Source organism: Gymnogyps californianus, chromosome Z (genome assembly GCF_018139145.2).
Source record: "Gymnogyps californianus isolate 813 chromosome Z, ASM1813914v2, whole genome shotgun sequence".
Classification (NCBI taxonomy): Eukaryota; Metazoa; Chordata; class Aves; order Accipitriformes; family Cathartidae; genus Gymnogyps; species Gymnogyps californianus.
In genome coordinates, this window is record NC_059500.1 from 73,124,864 (window position 1) to 73,144,625 (window position 19,762).

A 19,762-nucleotide genomic window follows, 5' to 3' on the forward strand; every position below is an offset into this window, starting at 1 on the left:
CAGGGTCTGTGTCAGACACTGTACAGAGCCTTTGCAACAGGGCTTCGTGCAATGGTGCCTCCAGCTACCCCATGCTTGGGCACCTCAGCTCCAGCCCTCTGTGCATCCCTGTGGTGGAGGGACCCCCAGACTGCAGGAAGAGGGGAGGGTGTCCTAGGCAGACACTACACTGTCCCCGCACACCGAGTGTGCAAAAACAGTGGGACCATAGCAAAGGTCACCAAACCACCTTGCTTGTGAGCCTTTCCCAGGCAGTGAAACCACTGTGGCAGCTTGGAGGGACTCATTCAAGCCTCTGTCCCAAATGGTTTCCATGTTTGCACCCAGCACCCCAGCACCAGAGCCTGGGGTTCACCTACAAATTACTTCCCTGGCTTCCAGCATTAGTTTCCTGGCATCTCACCCCGTAATGCCAGGAGGTCCTCTCTCCTGACCCCTCAGCCCTCCACTCACCCAGCCCTGGGCTGCCCTTCAGCCCTGCAAAAGCCCCAGCTCTGTCCCGCTTAACTAGACAGCAGGGTCTGCTCCCCAGGTGGCTCGGGCTGGGAGCAGAGGCTCCTCGGGTACATGCACGGACCGAAGGCATCGAGGGGAGCCAACCAGGGGGACTGGGAATTTCCAAATCCTTCTGGATGCTGCCTCCAAGTTAAAGTCACTGCTAACAGGAACAGGGTCGCACAGCTCAGCTCAACCCGCTGACCAGCAAATTCCTTCCTGCAGAGGCCCGATTCCCAGGACCCAGTGCAGAGGTAGTTTTCAAAGCCCAGTGTGGAAAACCCCCATGGCTGGGAAGGGGAGCAGGCTGCCTGCCAGGCACACCGTATAGAAAAGCCATATAGAGAAACTGTCCTCGGAAGCAGGAAAGAATTGCTGGAAGCTAGCGGCACACGAGCCGGGCAGGCTCCCCGCTGGCTGCCACGCCGTCCCCCGGCGTTCGGCAAGGCTGATGGGAAGAGCAGGATGAGCACAACGTGCTGGGAAGGGCAGGGAAGCCGGCTCCCCGGGAGTCCCCTCCCCGCACACAGGCGCTGGAGCCGGCTGGGCTTGGAGAGGGTCTTCGGTCAGGAGAAGTTTGCCCCCCCCCCCCTCTGTACACCCCAGGTGGAAATTTGGTTTCCCAGCTGGGTGTGGGTGCAAGGAGTTAACCCTTTGGTTGCTAGCATGCCTGCAGAGTGGCTCAGCCGCGTTGGGGCAGGACAGACTCGCTGCTGGAAAATGTGCAGGGGGATAGTGAGCGAGCTGAGAGGGACCCGAGCGGGTCCTGTGCCGTGGAAAGATGCCCTCTTCCTACAGCATCTTCTGCGTGGCGTGCGGTGCTGCCTGGTAGCGTTCCCTCAGATCCAAAATCAAGGGACTGGGCAGGATCTGTGTTTTGTCTCCCCATGGAAAGCACGTGGTCAGGGTTTCTCAGCTCTCAGCCCTCCTCATCTAGGCATTACCCAACGCAGGGGAGCCTTTGGGCTCGGGCTGTTGTGAGTGTGCATATTTGGCACTACATCACCGGGAAATATATTCAGTGCTGAAAGGGGTGATGGCTCAGAGCCTGTCCCTCCATGGCATGGCGGAGACCCCCATGGAGTGGCCGAAGTTTGTGGTGGAAAGGGGACACAGCGAGAGGCTCCTGCTCTTGGCAGAGATGCTAGGCCAGAGAGTGGGAGACGCCGCAGGGAAGAGGGTTCAACGGATGGTTGCATAACCCCCAAAAACTGTGCCCTTCTCAGCCAGTCCTCAGCCCTTCCACCAACCACAGGCCCAGCCCTCCTCTTCCACCGAGAAGCACATCAGTCCTCCATCCAGAAATCCCACGGTTCCTCGTACGGCAGCATAAAACTCAGTGGAAACTGCTGGCTCCAACCCAGCGTTCATTGAAAGTGGAGATGTAACAAGTCATAAATCCTCTTACAGCAAAGCGAGCAGCAGCTCCCAAAACAAGGCATGGCGTGTGGGCCAGCTGAGCCAGGAGCTCTGCGCAGTTTGAAATGGGTGAGTTGGCTGGGCTCTGTCCGGGCTGGGATGCGCACACGCGTATGCTTCGTGCAAAGGCATCGTCCTGGCGTGTGAATTCAGAGAGACTCGAGAAGCTGCTGAGAAAAAAGCCACTTCAGTGTTGTCGGAGAGGAAACTGCTCCTTCTCCACCTCGGGACGTCAGACTTTGTACTTGACACCAGGCAGAGTCGTGCTGCAGACGCCCGGCGTCCGCCCAGCAGCCCGCTCTGCCCCACGCTTCTGGCATGAGCTCAGCTCCATGGGCTGGAGATCCTGGATTCAGCCTCCAGAGCAAACAGCAGCTGGCACATGTGGCAAGTTCATCAGGAGGGGGGAAATGGAGATGGAGAAATTAAAGACAGGCGAAGGGAAATGAAGCAAAACATTGAGAAGGCTCTGGAGAGTTTGCAGAAGACATCAGAGCAATACGTAAACTAGGAACTGGATATGCTTCAGCCAAGACTGGAAAACACCAGAGAGGGGCTCTGTGCCTGGTGATGGCTCAGCTGGCCACCCCAACCAGGAGAGCAGCCACCCAACGCCCAGGCAGCAGTAGAAAATGCAAAAGGCAGAGAGAAAGAAAAGAGAAAGGAGGTGAAGCCCCACAGGGCTAGGAGCTGCCTGGCACCGACACCAGGCAGAGACCCCCCGCGTTGCCTGCCAGCTTCATGGGCCACAAGCATTGGGACCTGGCATCAGAGGGAGCACCAGTGCCAGGAGGGCACGCGAATAGCAGCCGGCCGAGCCCTTCCCAGCAGCCTGCACGGAAAGGAAACAGCTGCTGGAAGGGACGGAAACGGCCGGGGGGCTCCGGGAGCCCAGCTCCGCAATGGACAGGTCTCATCCCGCCCCGATATAGTTAAAAGATAGGAAGAAGTTATATACTCCATACCTAAATATAACATTAACTGTAATTAACAGTAATTCGGAGCAGCAGGGCGGAGCGATGGAGCCATCAAAACCCTGCAATAGCTGACTCCACCATGGGGCCAGCCCTTGGAGACATGAGGAGTGACCTGAGGCTCATTTTGGCACCCAGGCAAACGGGAGTAATGCAGAGGGAACGCCCTGCGCCACCAAGGAGACCTGCATGATGCAGAGCAACCTCCTCCCAGGCACACACAGAGCAGGGACTAACCCAGGTGCACCAAAGACCTGGGGAGTCAAGACTGGCCATCTGACCTGGCCGTCAAATTGGTGTCTCCAAGAGGAGGCAAGGGACACAGGCCTGAACATGGGGAAAAGCGTGTTTGGAGCTGGGACTCTGCTTGACATGCCGCAGCCGGCTGGCAAGCACCTGAGCTCTTTGGTTCGGTGGGTGGCTGCAGGCAGTGTGCGATGGGCTGGGAGCAGTGCGAGGGGCTGGAAATTCCTTTGGGGCTGCGGATCAGGCGAGACGGCTGTTTACAGCAAGGGAAGAGCTGCAGGGCCAGAAGCCGGGAGACCTCCCGGCAGCATCCGCCTGCCAAAGCCCTGCAGACCCTGCAACGGCAGCTCTGGGAAGGTCGCCCAGACAGTTTGCAAGACTCTCCTGGAGGGTGCCTGGCTCAGGCATCAGGAAGAAGGGAAGACACACCACCGTACCCACCGATAGGTCCCATCCCAACGCCTTGGCAGCAGAGCAGACCATGCATGTTGCAGAGATCTGGAGGAGCTCAGGGCTGCCAAGACAAAGCTGAGCCCAGGCCCTGTCCCATGTCCCCCAGAAGTGACTGACTGTGGTTGCAATCACAAAGGGGAATTTTCCCCCCAAAAATACCATGAGGGCTGCAGCCCAAATTTCCATCTGTGCAGGGCTCCGCTCCAAACCTGAAGGTCCCTGTGACAGTTGCCAGCATTGCAAACCCCGCATGGCTGCACCAAGGCAAGGTTACAGAGGCAAGAAAGAGGTTTACGAGACCAGTTGATATGGTTGGCATTACTCAATAGGCAGGGAGAGCATCCTCGGGCCATGCTGCTGTCTGCGTTACCTACAGCTACCTCCCACTGGACAGTGGATCACTCAGATGAGTGCCACAGCCCCTGAAGCCCCTCAGGACACATCTCTGGCAGATGTGGTCTATCCCATGCTCCTTGGGTTTCTCTCTCCACTCGGCAGGGAGACAAGGCCAGATCCGAATCTTCCCATGGGTTTCCAGATACAAACCATTCTCTGCCTGTTCCCATCTCTTCCCATTCTCTCCGGAGCGTTATTAGACTCAGGCTCAGTGCTGAGTTGGGCAGGACGTGTCCCACCAACAACTCACAGCAGTGGCTTCACCTTCCCATTACAACCCAGGGGTAGCACAGCTTTAACTTAAAAATAGGCTGATCTGCTGTTGTGGGTTAACCCCAGTAAGCAGCTAAACCTACAGCTCGCTCACTCCCCCTCAAGTGGGATGGGAGAGAGAATCAGAAGGGTAAAAGTGAGAAAACTCATGGCTTGAGATGAAAGACAGTTTAATAGGTAAAGCAAAAGCTGCATGCACAAGCAAAGCAAAATAAGGAATTAATTCCCTACCCATCAGCAGACAGGTGTTTACCACTTCCAGGAAAGCCTTCATCATGCTGATGAAGTAAATACCTTCATCACGTGTAGCAGCTACTTGGGAAGACAAACGCCGTAACTCCAAATGTCCCCCCTCCTCCTTCTTTCCCCCAGCTTTTATTGCTGAGCACAACACCATATGGTATGGGATATCCCTTTGGTCAGTTGGGGTCAGCTGTCCCAGCTGTGTCCCCTCCCAACTTCTCGTGCACCTCCAGCTTACAGAAAAGGCCTTGAGCCTGTGCAAACACTGTTCAGCAATAACTAAAACATCCCTATGTTATCAACGCTGTTTTGGTCACAAATCCAAAACACAGCACCACACGAGCTACTATGAAGACAATTACCTCTATCCTAGACAAAACCAGTACAATCTCCACCCCTTGATGCCATTTATGTCATACTCAGGTCCCACACCATCCGATACATCCTTATTAACCACCTCCCCCCAATCTTCCTGTCCTTTGATTTATAGACAGATATCAGTCCCTTAGCCTATTGGCCACCCCTGTAAAATGTCCACAAAATGTCCATTGAGTTCATTTAGTACATGACTTTGGGATCCATCTGTTATGGTGGTCACTCAGGACAGGAGAGGTGGTGTGTTGCGTGGAGTTATCGGGCATCAAAGCCAGCTCAGGTCTGGTCACTGCTGCACTTGCACTGCCTCTTGTGAGGCTTGTCCTCCACTGATTCAGGTGGTTCCTGCTACAGGAATTCCTACAACATGCAACTCAAATCATGGGTTACAACAATGTAAAGGTATATCCATTACAATCTCCACCCCTGGTCCCTATGGATCAGACCATAGGGTTTAACATTGCAATTAACCCCTCCCCTTGCCCCTGCTCCACTGTAGACTTATCCATGGGCCACAGTCCCTTCAGGGGAGAACCTGCTCTGGCATGGCCTTATCTGTGGGCCGCAATCTCTTAGGAGTGTTCTTGCTCCAGTGTGGCCTTATCCATGGGCCACAGTCTCTTCAGGGGTATACCTGCTGTGGCGTGGACTTATCCATGGCCACAGACACTTCAATGTGTACCTGCTGCAACGTGGACATATCCACAGCCACAGACACCTTGGGGTGCACCTGCTCCCACGTGGACTCATCCACAGGTCACAGTCCCTTCAACTCGAGTTCACACTGGAGTTCCAGCGTGTCCAGTACAGCAGCACAGGAACAGCAGCAATGCCCTGGCCATCTGCCAGCCCAGGTGCATCGCCATTCCTGTTATCAAAATGTTCGCGGGCACGGCAGGGTAAGACAATAAGCAGTATGGCAAGCAGCAAAAGCAAAAAGCAGCCACTAACCAGCTCTAGACTCTAATATACCATAAGGCAAGCAAGCCTCATGGCAAGCACAGGAGCCTGCCAATTAGTAGCTAAACAGCTATAACAGCTATAAATTCGGTCTAGCACACTCCAATCAAATCTGTCATTATCTTGAACCCTTCGAGCACCACGTTGGTTGCCAAAAAGGACTCTATCCCAGCCAAAACCAGTACATCTGCTGTATCCCGCATGAACACCTTTCTACTCCCTGGTTAGAGCTTCACGAGCCCACTCCAACTCTGCCCACGATGCTGTGGAAGCCTCAGGTGGGACCACTGCAAGCACAAACTGCAAGAGCCAACCTCCTTCTGCCACGGAGGCCAAAATACAACAGCCAGGGAGCTTTATTTTGATAGACATGAAGGACAGAAGCAATGGTTATGTTCATCCTGTCTGACAGCAGGCCAGGAGCTATCATCGACTGAGCCCACTGTCATGATCAATCAATCAGGTCAATTCCTCTTCTGTCAGCACAACCCAGATAGCCCTGCTGTCCAGTCTTAACAGTTTCAGCAGCCAAAATAACCTGTACTTATAAAATGTGTGGCTGGCACACATGCCAGGGAATCACAAACAGGGCATTGGAGTTGATGTACCCTCGTGCACACATACATCAGCAGACCACTGCTGACACCATCCAGTTCTGGAGTCAGCCTTTCAGAAAAAAAAAAAAAAGGATAAGGCTTTGAAAAAAGGATGAGGAGGGATATGGCTCATATCTAAGCCAGAACCTCCCCTTATAGCACTGGGGAAGTTTTAATAGATGTCTCTAATGAGGCGGGAGACTGGTGTGCAGCCTTCACAGGCACCTAAACACGTAATGTCCCACCAGATTTGCCCCACAACAGTATTCACCGGGCACATTTACTGACTCAAAGCTGCAGGGCCAGACCAGAGAGCAGTAAGCAGTTCTCCGTCACTCGTTGGCCATGGCCAACAGTTTGTTCCCCACAGTAACTGCGATATGAGCTCTCTCATGGCTACAACATCCAGTTTCCGTGAGGAACACTCCACAAAACAAGAAACATCAGATACACCCTCCACCCAATACATCACAAGGAAATCCTACAATGGGCAGGAGGGACCCCTGGCCTTCCCAGGGATGGAGAACTGGTGGCACTTTGTGGAGACTGTGGAGCATTTCCAAAGCCCCAGACAGCCCCAGGCTGCTCCAGGGATGCCATCAGGTCAGAGCTCAGGATGAACCTGACCCAAATGTCCATGGTCCCCCTGTGCTCCCAAATCATGAGCTGCTTCTCACTCCACAAGACCGAGTTGTCCTGGAAAAAGGATCTTGGCTGGAAAACAGTGAGGAAGCTGGTATCTCTTCTGGAGAAGAGCCCAAACCCTTCCTCTCTGACCTGGGGAGATGAATGAGCAATCTGCCTTGGCCCATCTGGTACTTCCCACAGCCCAGAGCTGCTCTGTCCCGATGGGCTGGTGTGTCCTGTCTCCATCCTTGTGATGCGTCTCCAGAGCCTTGGCAGGCGGATGCTGCCGGGAGGTCTCCCAGCTTCTGGCCCTGCAGCTCTTCCCTTGCTGTAAACAGCCGTCTCGCCTGATCCCCAGCCCCAAAGGGAATTTCCAGCCCCTCGCACTGCTCTCAGCCCATCGCACACCGCCTGCAGCCACCCACCGAACCAAAGAGCTCAGATACTCGCCAGCCGGCTGCGGCATGTCAAGCAGAGTCCCAGTTCCAAACACTGTTTTTCCTGTACTCTGGCGGGTGCCTCTTCTCTTCTGCCTCCCCTTAGAGACCAGTTCAGTGCGACACATGAGGCCCGTTCCCCTTTGCAGAGGGCGATGGAGGCAACAAGATGGTCTTAACGCAGCCAGGGCTGTTGTGGCATGTAGACACTGGATAGAGGGACATCCCTGTGCACTCAAAGCAGATCTACCTCTGGTGGCCCAGCTGTTGGGCGGCTCTGCACACACCCATGGGGCACCGCAGTGTGTGCGCTCTGAAGGTCCAACTCCCTATCTCAGGACCTGAGGTCCCATCTCTGCCTCCCCTGATGGGTCCTGTCCCGACACCTTGGCAGCAGAGCAGACCCTACATGTTGCAGAGGTCTGGAGGAGCTCAAGGCTGCCAAGATGAGATTCAGACCAGATCATGCCCCATGTATCCCAACAGTAATTGACTGTGGTTGCAATCAGGAAGGGGATTTTGCACCCCCAGGAAGACCACAAGGGCCATGGCCCTAATTCCCATCTGCGCAGGGCTCTGCTCCAGTACCGAAGGTCTCTGTGAGAGTTGCCAGCATTGCAAAACAACAGCCTCGCTGGAGGGAGAGGGGGAAGATGTACAGCATCAGAGGATTGTGTGCCGTTTCGGTGCTGAAAGCTCTGGGGATGTTCCTGCTCTCTTTGTATTCACCTTGTGCTCCCACCTCTGGGAGCAGGACCGCCGGGGGTCTGCAAGCCCAGAGCCCAGCTCCCCCCAGGAGCTGCATGCTAGCTGCCCAGTGAAAGGACCTTTGCACCAAGCCTGGAAAACCAAAGGCTAAAGCATCTCCCCTCCTCGTCACACAACGTAGCATCCCTTCATGATCCAACAGCCAAAGCTTTGTGGCCAGAGACGGAAACCCAATCTTGGAGCTAAAATCCAGAGCAGGAGAGGCAGGGAGCAGAGTTCAGAGCATCTCCTGCTGCTTCCCAGGTGGGCATGGACAGAGGGCATGGTTACCCGTGATGCTGGCAGTGCTGCAGTGTTCAGAGCTGCAGATAAGGGGCTTCAGACCCCACACAGGCACCCCCTCTATTTGTCTGATGCCTCCGGTACCAAGGAAAGGGGCACCACGTGCTTTTTTGACAAAGCAGGATTTCCTCTGAAGCACCATCTGTATTTTCTCTTCCAAACAGTAAGACCCCGCCAGCCCCACAGCTCCCCTTGCCAGAGGAGTGACAGCACTCAGGGGCAGGGAACGAGGGCACAAGCCTCAGCACAGCCCCACCACAGTCTGGCATGATGCCCTGAACTCCCCTGGGGTGCAGGACCCCCCCATCTTCCTCTGCTCCTGTCTGCAATGGCCCTGCTGCTCCGGGGAGGTTGTGTGTCCCCGTCTGGCTGGCTCACCCTGTGCCAGGGCAGCACTAGCACACATAAAGATTGGTCTGAGCAGGTTTGGGGAGAGGGTTTGGAGCATAAAAGCAAAGGCTGGGTAGCATGTTTACAACGGAAAGCACACAAAACACTCTCCTCTCCAAAAGGGGAGGCTGGGACAGCCAGGCTGGGCGGTCGACCTTGCACCTCTGCATGGCTCCAGCCCCTCATGTAAGTAACCTCTGCTCGGGGGAACCCCACCTCCCATCATCAGGCCCATCACACTAACCCCATCTCCTCCCTGCCTCTTGTTGAGTGCCTTTTCATCTCCTGTCCTTATGATATTAGCCTCTTTGCCCAGGACAACAGATCTTCCTGGAACCTGTGAAATTTACAATTGCTCATGTATCACAGGGAATTAAAAGATTAAGCATATTTCCAGGCTGCCGAGCCCAAGCTGTGCGTCCAGCCGAGATCGCACACAGCCGCTTTGGCTAGAGCACTGCAAAGATAAGGATAATGCTCCAAACATCCAAGCAGCTCTTGGAGGTCAAGCCGCTCTCCCTTCCCACTTGATGTTATCTGCCTTGGGATCTCCTGGGTCACATACAGCTTTCAGGAAAAAATCCCATTTTATTTAAAAACTTTCGATTGCCGGAGACGTCCTCCAGCTTAGGTATGTGCTAGGGGCTAAGTGTCTTCCCAGACACGTGCACCATCTTTCTGGTCACCCCTGTACCCCTGTCAAATATTGGCATAACATTTTCTTCTAAATCTTCTGGAAATCCCCGCTGTCCCGAGACTTGGCCCGTGCCTGTGCTCGGCACGCTTTGCTGGAATAGGCATTTTATATATGCTAAAGTGAGTGACGCAGGACATTAGAAGAGCTCTTCTGGGGTGGGCGCAGCTCATCTGACATTGTACTTCCAAATGTCCCTTTGAGGACCTCCCTGAAATAACATGCTGGGTCCATCCACCTCCGCCGCAGTCCCTTGACCGTGAGAGACCCCAGCGTGCTGGCCCCAAGCTCCCCGAGAACAGCTGGGTGCAGAAAGAAGACCTGCAGCCCGGGCCCCCCACCAAACCCACCGGGGGATCGGCAGCAACCCTCGTGGGTCTCCACGCAGGCAGCAATGCCTCCCTGCCCCAGAGCAATCTCATGGTCGTCTGTGGTCTGCACTGCACAGGGCTAAGACTGGGCACCCCAGTGGTCTCCTCCAGCCTTAAACATCAAACCATGTAAGCAGAAGCCCCGAGGAACAAGAAACAAAGGGAGATGTGGCACCCACACCTTCCTCTGCCCTCACAGCACAGCCAGGGCTCTCCTGCCCATCCCTGGCTGCCAGATCGTCTGCTGGCCAAAGCCACCGGCACGCCACACACTTCCCGCTCCCTTCTCCCACTCTGAGGATGCCCCCATAAAAAGCTGTCCTTCCAGTCCCTCGGCACTAAACTCAACACAGTGCAATTTCTGGGAAGCTTTGGATCTCACATGTGTTTGTCCCACTTCCCAGGCTCCCCAGCTGCCCAGCTGTTCCTTTCCATTTGAGCTAATCACAAAGATTAAGGCAAAGACCCAGCCTGGAAGGTTTGCAAACAGCTCCAGCCTGTTTCTGCAAACAGCTTTTGCAGTCACACTCCTGCATAAAAGCACATGGGCTAATAAACCTCGTGGCATCTGTGCAGGGAATTCCCAAGAAGGGCTCAGTGCTAACCCAGCCCAGCCAGGAGCCAGCCACCAGCTTAGGGACATTGCAAACCACGGGGCCACCGGGCACAGGTCCTTCAAAGCGGAAGGTAAGGGAGGCAGCAAGGCTGGAGAAAAGGTGCCCAGAGCTGTCAGAAAGGACTCATGGCCATAACACCTCTCACCACAGAGCCTGGGTCCCAGTGTCCCCTGTCCCCCCAAGAAGTCTGCCCAGCTGTCACCTCCGTCCTCCCGAGCACACTAACACACTCACCCCCTCAGGGAGCGCGGAGCCCACCATCCCGGCAGGGCAGGGTGGAGCTGAGCCGCCAGCCCAGGGCACAGGGGAGCCTCCATCCCAGTCCTCCCAGCCAGAGTCCCCTGTTGTCCTGCTGCCCCGTGGCTGCAGGCAGTAGCTGCTGGCTGGAGCTGTTCATTACTAGATTGACTCCAGATTTTGCAGCCTTCGAACTCTTGTGGCCAGGAGACTCCAAGCCAACATGACAGACAAGCCATCCTGCATCTGTCCAGCTGTGTGCTGAGGTTTCTGCAGCCACCCACCGAGCAAGCTGCTGTCCCTGTCAAAGTAAACAGGTTGTCCTCCCTCTACTAACAAGCTCGAGGGATCGCTTTGAACCCCCAGCCCATCTGTAGCCCCATGTTTGCCGCTGTATGAAGCAAGCAGCTTGCAGCTGGCCTCGCTGTGAATGCACGGGGAAAGAAGGGGGTGCAGCCATCTGGGGGTCCTGATGGACTGTAGTATATGATGGACAGTTGACAAACATGACCCTTCCCAGCCGTTCAGCACTGAGTCCCAAGGGATGGTCGTGAGGGTGAGCTGGGGAGGAGAGAGAAGCTAGATGCTCCCATAAGAGGGGCTTGTGGTTGAAACATGCTGTTTTCCCCCAGCGTAGTGGAGAAGGTCCCCCAGTATCGCTGCTTTTGAGGCGAGGAAGATATTTCCTTGGGCAGTTTGCCTGCAAGAGCATGACAGTGGTCTAAATTGCACTGCCCTGATGCCCACATGCTTTGGGGACACAGGATGGCTGATGTGCCAACACCAGAGCAGGAGCAGAGCACACAGCCCATTTCCCGGGCAATGCAAGGACCTGAGCAAGCCTGTCCAGCTCCAGGCATGTTGAATAGAGAGGTCTGTCCTCCTCTCCTTGCCCTCCCTGCCACCAGCCCCCTCATCCTCCCCAGGGCCAGCACAACACCAGGCTAGGGGGATTTACATCAGGCTCAAATTGCTGCAGACATTTGGCCCTGCTTGCAGCCACGCCAGGGCCTCCTCTGCCTGCCAGTGAGTGGTTCTGAAGGCAGGCAATGGGCAATGCTGGCACTACTGCAAAGCACAAAGCTCAGGCTCAGCATGGCTGGATTTTGGCAGGGCACAAGGTGAGCAGGGATCCAGATGTCCCAGGTGCAGGGAGCCCGCTGGGTGTCCCATCTGTGGCATCTCGGCTTGAGAAGATCCCATCGCCTTCTCGGCATGGCCGGCCGTTCCCAGTGTGAAGTCTTCCAGGCATGACAGCCCGAAGCTTTTGCCAATAATACAAATAGGACAACTTGGAACCAAAACCCGGTCACTTGAACCAGAAACTTTGCTCAGATTTACGGAGGGTAGATTTTGAGACAAACAGTTTAATTAATTTAACCAAGGAGCACAATCGGATGAAGAAACAGGAAAAGTACTTTCAATTCCCCTCTTTTTTTTTTTTTTTTTTTTAAATAAGCGTGTTCCTGAAAGGCATGTGGGTGAAAGGCATGGGTTGTCCAGCCAGGGGAGCTGCCAGAGGAGCACTGGGGACCCCGTGCTGACCAAGGGACACTGGGAACCCACAGCACTCATGAATGTCCTCACTGTGAACTGTGGTGAGAGAGGCAACTGTTTCTCATTAGTCAGGAGGACTAAAGCATCCCAGAAGATCACAGGGACATGATCAGATAGAGGAGCTTTTTGGGTGACTAACTGTCCATGGATGAGGGGCAAGGGAGGATAAAAGGAGCAAGAGGAGAGCACATAGACGTGATTTCTCAACTTCGTGACGTAGTGGCAGCGGCTCTTGGGCAGAGAGAAACTGTGGTGGCCATACAGTTTGTCCCTTTCCCTGCTGGTTCCTCCATAGCTGCAGCCCCCGGTCTCTCAGCAGCTCAACCATGAAACCAGGGATCGCCTATAGCTTCAGAAAAGTCTCTTGCGTTGGTACCTCCTGATTTATTACTGCAGTGGCCCTGGAGCGACAGTGTCCTCCTGAAGCAATGCTTGGGCTGCAGTGGCACTGCTGGAACATCACCGCCTGTGCTGATAAATTGTGTGCACACTCCCTTGCATGCTTTTGAGCCAGGCCAGCTAGCGCCGAGCTAAGTGTATGGGGGTGAGCAGGGTCAGGGACCATCCTCGAGGGATGGGGGATGCGGCTGCTCCGTCCAGGGATGAGAGAGCTTGGCCCTGGGCTGCTCCCTGCCAGCTGGCTGAGGTGCCTGATGGCCTTCCCGCGCACACTTAATCAGCTTGACCAGACCCAGCAGTTCCCTCATGAATCACCGACAGACGTGGGTCCCACCAGGGGTTGAGGCAGCCCAGCCAGCTTCCTTCCCCTGTGCACCCCACACGGTCCCTGATTTACACCCTCCCACCTCTGAAATGTAGGCGTAACCTCATGCCCTGCTCCATTCCCAATGCTGACGTCAGCATCGCATTGCTTTTTCCCCCGGAAGGCAGCTCTGGCCCCTGTCACCCGAGCAGCTTGGCGCCCAGCACCAGGGCATGCCCTGTGTGGGACCCCCCTGCCCCACGCTGCTCTTGGCCCCTTGCCCTGCAGCCCTCCGTGTGAGGCCAAAGCGTTTACAAACGCTTTCCAAGCAGCTCCATTAATTTCCCCTCTCCCATCTCCATTGGAGCTGGCAGAAGAGCACATTGGGATGAGTCCGAATCCAGAAGGAAACGCTAGAAATTGGCTTTGTTTCTTATCCAAGTTTGTCCAGCTCCTCAGGCTGTTTGGTCCTGCTCTTCTCCAACAGCTCCAAGAGCCTTGTGCTCCAAGCAGGTCCTTGCCAAGACCAACTCGCCTCCAGGCTCAGACCAGGCACTGAGGACTCCCTGGGGTAGAGCAGGCTTTCCTCCCACCAAGCATCAGGCAGTCCTTTCTCCAGCCTTCCTCCATCCCTCCTGCACGCTCCTTCTACCCAAGACCATTCTCATCTGCTGATCTCCCCAGTCTCCTGCCGCTGCCTCCACAGACTCACAAACCCAGCTCATGGACTTGCAAACCAAACTAGGTCTCAAGTCCAACCTCCCATCCAGAGCAGGAGGCAGCGGTGGGATCAGACCACGTTGCACAGGACTTTGCCCACCTGCGTCTTGAAAACCTCCAAGGCTGGAGATCCTACCGCTTCTCCAGGCCCCTCTTTAAACACTTGACTGTCCCCATGGGGATAATTTCCCCATGCTACAAGGTAGGTCACTCTCTGTCATGCCCCCGTTATGCACCTCCATTAAAAGCCTGGCTCCATCTTCTCAATAATCTCCCCATAGATGTTGGGAGGCTGCTCTTAGGTCTCCCCAAAGCCATCCTTTCTCAAGGCTGGACAAGCCCAGCTCCTCCAGCCTCTCCTTGCAGGGCAGGAGCTCCAGCCCCCGCCATTTTAGCGGCCCCCGCTGAACTCACTCCTGTTTATCAATGTCTCTCTTGTATTGGGTGGGGTGAAACCTGGATGCAGTAACCAGATGTGGTATTATGAGTGCTCAGCAGAGGAGGACAATCACTTCCCAAGGTCAGCAGGAAAGAGCTGAGCCCTTCTGCCTTTTAGCAACTCAAGTGCATTGCCAAAACTATTGCTCCAGCTACCTTGAAACGATGATGAGCTCCCGTGTGCCCGAAGAACCTGTGGGCGATGCCCAGCACAGCACCAGCCACGTGTTTCTGCATTGCCCAAAACCTCACAGGGCAAGGTGGTGGAGGAGGTCTTTTGCAGACAACAGATCCGGAAAAGAAACAGGTTCCCCGGCTCTTTGGATGTCTATGGGAGTGGAGCCGTTGCAGGATGCATTTTCCACAGACTCACAAAGCCTACGGCCAGAGGGAGCCATCAGATCAGCTTCTCACAGCCCTGAGCCTCGCTGGTGCCTGCGCAGCTGCCTAGTCCTTGTAACATTTTAGCTTCTTGCTTGTCTCCTTGTGCCTGCGGATTTCATCTACAACCATTTAATATTCATTTCCTATCATGCTGAATGTCATAAGGTCCAGAACTGGCCCTGGAGGAAGAGGCTGCCAGGTGCCACTTCCCCGCAGATGGCTACCAGTGCCGGGGGTCACACACGCTGTCCCGAATCACCTGCTGCCCCTTCTCAGCTCAGGGCAACCTGGAGTCCGCAAACTGTCATGGGGACTCCCACCTCCGCTACGCTTCCTAGGGTACCCGTAATATCCTTCACAGCACAAGGAAGGACAAGAAATGGCAGCGCAGCTTGCAAACGAGGTTACACGAGATAGCTCTGAGTTTAAATTGTGCAAACGTCACAGAATCTGCAAAAAGCTGCAGAATGGACAAAGTAAGTTGGAAGCTGTTCTGGAGACTTTGTTTTGTGAGATAGGCTGACAAGAAGCAGCAACTGAGCCACGTTAGGATGCTTTCTTTCTGGAGGGCAATTCGGCAGACTGGTGATCAAACCCCTGGAGGGCCACAGACAAGAGGAAAACTGTTAACATTGAGTCCATGCACACACCACAAAGAGATGCTCTCTTCCAGCAGCAAGCTCGCAGGGTGCCCCCGTGGCCGGGGAAAAGTGACCTCTCTCCACAAGCTGCTCAGATTTATTCACCATCCTGGGGATGGAGGAGGCAGAGGTGGAGAGCTGGGCAAAAGGGGTCCCTTCCCACAGGGTGTGCTCCCACTCCCCTTTAAAACCTCATGTGGGAGTTTCATTGGCTTTGCTTTGCTCTGCTCGGGCTTTTCCCAGAAAAAGCAAGCAGTCATTCTTCTTTCAAGATACTTGTAGTAACAGCCATGCTGTCCCTGTGCGCCTGACTCACATGAAAGATGCTCTGTGCTCTGGGGAACGTGGATGCCTGAGCAGGGAGATATCTGGCAGATGCCTGCCTGCCCCAGCATCTCCTGGGAACACCAGGGAAATTCCAGTTGTATAAGAAACAAATACCATTGCAGCTAAGATCCCTCAGCCCATTCTTTCAGGACTCTTGGGTACAATTTATCTGGGCAGCTACTTTTGAAATATTTGCCCTCAGTGTATGTCTTCTAGCATCCTCTCTAGTGCCCAACAAACTGGAAAGTATCTCACAGCCTTCCTTGCTTCTTCCCAAACACTGAATAGAGATTTTGCCTTCCTTCCTGCATCTTGCATAACAATATTTTAATTCTTTCTGGAAACAGATTTAAAAGTTGAGGATGTGTTTTGGTAGTAAAAGCTTTCCTCCTCCTCCTCCTCATCACTATGGTCAGACATGCATATTTCCCAGGAGTGTTCACAGTTTTATACACTTCCCAGCTTCCCATTTGCATCTGCTCATGTCAGCCCAGCTCATTTTGGACAGCTGATCCCCCTTCTCTGCTGAGCCCACCAGTGAAATCCCCTTCCTCGCTGCACAGTTCAGGCTTCAGTCTCTAATAATGCCTTTCTAAAGCACATGCCTTTTCACTTTTTTTTTCAGCCCCCACTGCTTTGCTTGCTGCAAAACTTGCTCGGGGTACACTCGATCCCACTGTCTATGTCATTAATGAAGATACTAAATAGTACTGGTCCCTGTACAGACCCTTGATAGACACCACTCATTACTGGTTTCCACTTGGACATTGAGCTATTGACTGTAACTCTTTGGATGCAGCCATCCAGCCAATTCCTTATCCATCACTTTTCCCAGACCAAGCAGAGATCATGGCTGGTCAGCACCACTGCAGTACCCTGGGCACCGTTAGCTTGGCACAGGTAGCACGAGCACATGTGCCTGGTGGCAGGGGCACTGCAGTTTGCTCCTCCAGTTTGCTTGCATTGCTCCTGCAAAGGTGAGCTGTACTGGCTGAGGGTCTCTTCTGGGCTGGAGGATGTTAAGCTGGGAGGTGGCACAGCCGCCTGGTGTGGCATTCCCTGTGGGAGGCCACCACATGCCCATCTCCCTTGCAAGTCCCTGTTCCTGGGGGTGCTCCTGGGGTTGGTCCTCCAAAGCATCCATGGTGCACCCATCACATGCGCTCCTTGCCACGGCCCCAGCCTTGGATTCATAGCAGGGATCCCACGGACGAGGCCCAGGGAGACCATGGTGGATGCAACGAGGGGCACAGCCAGTGCCATGCCTAGGGCTGGGTCTTCTGTGGCCAGATAAGCTTTGGCAGCATGGGGCAGCCTTGCCACAGCACCGCTCACTGCTGGGACCCTGCACCAGCACAAGCATCACCCCCAGCCACAGTTCCAGTGCCTCTGTGCCATGTACATTGTCAGAGCTCAAGGGGCTTCGCAGCCTTAGAGAGATCCAAGGGAGCAGGCAGACCTCAGCTCTGCAGGGGCTTGTCTCGCTGGGTCAGGTCCGTGTTGCTCAGGCTCTCTGGGGGACTGAGGTTCAGTTCTGCTCCACAGGGGTGGGCCAGGCTGGGGGGAGGAGGGGGAGAAATTGTGGAGCACTAGGGGCAGGAGTGCCTGGTCCCTAGGCTGAGGCAGCAGCCCCGCTGCAGCTGGAGGAACCGCTGCCATGATAAGTCAATGGGCACTGGCTGGGCAAGGGATACAGCGCAGGGCAGGGTATGTGTTGGCCCCGCAGGGATGCCCTGAGGTGCTGATGTGTGACCTGCTCCGGCTTAATGAGGCACTTTTTGGCTTCATCAAGGGGACACAGGTGCAGCGTGGCCACCGGGGGCCAGCCACCACCTGCAGGAATTTGGGCAGCGGCTGATGTAGCCTTTCCATGGACCACTGCACTCCCCGGGAAGCTTCATAGCTTTATCTCCAGCCGTTTTCTTGCTGTGTGCAACCAGATATTGCTGTGCACCTCCTGCCTCAACTCCAGATTTGAGACGGCAACAGGCACTGCAGCACGAGGCTGGCTCCCGTCCTCAACCATGCACAAGCATGGGGTGGCAAAGTCGGTCTGACAGCCATCATCTTCCTTTGGCAGGATCAAAGCTGGTCCTGCTGCAGGTCCTGCTGCCTTGCAGGCTGTGTTGGGAAGGGCTGGGGGCACCATGGACAAACCAGGAGACCATAGCAACTCCTCCTCAGTCCAGGAGAAGGAGTATCTTGCACACAATGTTCCCCAGTGATGGTGGCTGGATGGAGGAGCAGACCCCAGCGGGCAGCTTCTCAGCTCCGCTGTCTGGCTTGCAGCCCCAAATCTCTCAGTCCTGGGGGACTCGGTGGCAGTCAGGACCTGCAGGCACGGGCTGTGCTTGAGGAGCCCAACCAGTGTCCCTCTGCCCCTGTCAGCAGGTTGGGAGGGAAGAGCCCATGTAGTGGTCACTCACAGAGAGGCCATCATCTTCCTTTGGCAGGATGAAAGCTCGTCCTCCTGCCAGTTCTGCTACCAGTCCTGCTGCCCTGTTGGCCGGGCTGGAAAGGACTGGGGGGTCTATGGACAAAATGAGAACACACAGGGACTCCTCCTCCCTCCGAGGTAGCCCCCCATCTGGGCGAAGGAGGCTCTCACGCACGATACTCCCCAGCACTGGCTCCCAGCTGCCACAGGCAAAGCAGCATGGACCCTCCTGGGCACCGGTCTTGTCTCCCCACATCCCCGCAGAAGCAGCCCCCCGCAAACAGCAGCAGAGAACCTGCCAGCCATGGCAGATGGCACCTCTTCCCATGCTAATGAGCTGGCAGGATTTAATTCCTGCCTCCCATTAACACTCATTAGAGTGTCACTTGGCCATTCTTCTGCGTCTATCACATCTCTGCCACTTCTGCTTCAAGATGTTAATTTGGGGCTGCCTCTGGGGTGGCCATCATCCTCCCTACACCCCAGAAGGCTGCCGCCTCACTGTCCCCCAAACCCTGCATTAAATGGGTCTTAAGAGGAGGCAGGCACAGAGCAGCATGCCCAGCACCCATAGGGTGGATGGATGGAGCTGGTCTTAATCCCCAGACCGGGTCTGGACTCAGGGTTTTCCCACGGCGTCCCCACCTTGCCCAAAATCCCACAGCCCCACCACGGGCACAGAGCCGCAGGAGGATCTGCCGCATCTTGCTGGGGGCCAGAAGTAGGTTACTTTCCGCCGTGCATAGAAATGATATGATGCATATTCATTAGTTACGGTTGTGCGGAGATTACAGCAGTCACATAAATTGCAGGTTTAGGGATCGTTGGCTGCACTCTGTGACTTTCCCAGGGCTTCCTCCCCTGAAAAAGAGATGGAAATAGGAGTCATCTCATGAAAAATAAGGTCAGCGCTTTAAGTGATGTCTTAGAAAAATACTGTTTTCTTGACTGTACATTTTTGCACCCCTCAGGTGAACAATTCAGTGATCATAAGCCTCATCTTATTATTTAAAATTATGTTTATCAGCTGTAATCACTCTCAATACATTTTCATTCTTAAAAATCAATTTACCAAACTCTTCACAGGTACGATGGAAACAAATTGAATTTGAAGCTTAGCCTCACAGGATTGATGCTAAGCAAGTCACTGCATCTGTTTACAAAGGGAAAATATTCTTTTATGCAGCTGCCTTTGAGCATAGTGGAGCCCAGGGAGCCTGAAAGCTTTGAGTAGTGGAGAGGATTTGGGGATCGATGCTCTGCAATCACCCGTGAAGGCAGGAGCTGGGGGCGAAGGTGTCCCAGGGCATGCAGTCCTGCACCGGTTCCCCTGTTGAATGAGGGTCTCCCCAGCCACTTGTCACCAGCTTGGCCATGCCACCAGCTTGACCATTTGCCCCAGACACTTGTCACCAGCCTGGCCGTGCCACCGGCTCTTCGGCGTACACCTCCTTGCCAGCCTCGCCACATGATGCCGGCTCCCTCTGAAGTGACGATGGCATGGTAATCGCTTCACCCAGCAGTGAGACCGCTCTCAGGTGTCCCCAGCCCTAGAGACCTCTCAAAATGCAACTCGGCGGTTTTCAACCAGTGCACAGATAGCTGCGAGAGCCCCCAAAAAGATCTCAGTTCCTCTCAACCACAGGCTATGAAGTTAACCCTGGGGGGGAAAAGTGCTGCTGTTCTTCTACCCATCCACAAC